The sequence below is a fragment of the Otolemur garnettii genome, unplaced genomic scaffold (assembly GCF_000181295.1).
Source record: "Otolemur garnettii isolate 467f Iridium unplaced genomic scaffold, OtoGar3 scaffold00133, whole genome shotgun sequence".
NCBI lineage: Eukaryota > Metazoa > Chordata > Mammalia > Primates > Galagidae > Otolemur > Otolemur garnettii.
Genome location: NW_003852528.1, coordinates 2566119 through 2567540, shown reverse-complemented (window position 1 = coordinate 2567540; position 1422 = coordinate 2566119). Strand labels below are relative to the sequence as shown.

The 1422-nt window shown below is 42.5% G+C and overlaps 1 protein-coding gene across 5 annotated transcripts in view; it reads right to left on the bottom strand.

The window, feature by feature from the left end:
* Window positions 1–1422, bottom strand: part of SCLY (selenocysteine lyase) — a 28749-nt gene that overhangs the window by 25926 nt on the left and 1401 nt on the right. The window contains exon 1 of one of the 5 annotated variants that reach the window (XM_023518259.1): window positions 1000–1334. The exons of the other annotated variants lie outside the window; for them this stretch is intronic. The gene's annotated coding sequence lies outside the window, so the exon portion shown is untranslated. Of the gene's footprint in view, window positions 1–999; window positions 1335–1422 lie in introns of those variants that run through there. 5 annotated transcript variants of the gene reach the window in all.

Sequence of the window (1422 nt, the reverse complement as noted above, 5' to 3'; positions counted from 1 at the left end):
CCAGTGGGCTCCACAGATGAAAGGAAATTAGTGGTGGTGTAGCATTGGGGACATGAAGATTTACAGTTGATTGGTATGAGGTTGCATTTCGGGGTGACAAAAATGTCCTATAATTGACAGTTACACAACTCTGGGGACACACTAAAAACTGCTGAACTGCCTACTTTAAAAAGGTGGACAACAGCCCATTGAAGCTGGTCCATAAACCATGCTGTGTGTTTACACCTCAGTCAACAGATGCTTGTGTTTGTAAACCAGAAAAGGAGGTGAATTGGATTTTTAAGTGATTTATCATAAACCAAGAAACTAGAGATTGGGTTTTTAAGTGATTTAGCATTAAACTGGAAGTAATTAAAATGACAATACCCCCAAAGGAAACTCCAAGCAAACTCTTAACACTGGCTGCCCCTCCAGGGGATGGTGGGCAGCCTAGGAACAGGCCTGGCTTTTACTTTGTACTTTTCAATAATGTTTCAACTATTTCTATCACATGCATATCTTTACTTTTTAAAAATTTGTATCATTTTAAACAAAAGGTTAAATATAACAGTAGCTAATAATACTAAGTTACCTTACCCTGTATTAGTTAGATGCAGGAAAAAAAGACACCAGGGGTTAAAAGCTAATGCAATTTAAGAAAGTTAGATCTGACTTTTTTTTAAGTGATAAAAAATTTAATCTTAGCATCCAAATCCTTCATATTTTCACCTACTAATAAGCATTGAGATAGGACCATAAAGGGAAGAAAATTTCCAAGAGTCTAATAGGAAAATCAATAAAAAGGCTTCATAGTCAAAACCAGCGGTTCTCAACCTGGGGGTCATGACCCACAGGAACTGTATTAAAGGGCCAGGACATTAGGAAGGTTGAGAACCACTGGAAACCAAGCAGTTCACTGCCTTCCCTTAATCTTTAAGACAAAACACTTCCCTCTATTCCCTGCAGGTTCCCAGGCAGATTAGACTAGAAAGCTGTGGTGGTTAAAACCCAGAGTGTTACCTTGGCTCCCTTGGGTGGTGACTCTTAATGTTTTCACTAGTTAAGTGTCTAAACCTGTGAACTCACTCCTTCCTGCAGAATTCCTAGTTAGGGCCCAGCCACCTTGCTGGCCTGGCTGCCTGGTGCCCCATTTATCATGGAACCTGGGCCACCTCTGCGCTGAGATGCCACCTCTGCGCTGAGATGCCATCTCTGCGCTGAGATGCTGCGGCAAGAGGGCTTTAACTCGTTTCACACGTAAGTTTATGTCTGATCCTTTTCCTCATTCGTATCAGATGAGTGGGAGCTGTGAACCAAAACTCCTGGAGTTCTGAATGACCCTTCTTAACCAAGGAGACCCCAGAAACACCTTAAAACTTGGTTCTCGGCTCGGCGCCTATAGCTCAGCTGGCTAAGGCGCCAGCCACGTACACCTAAGGTGGC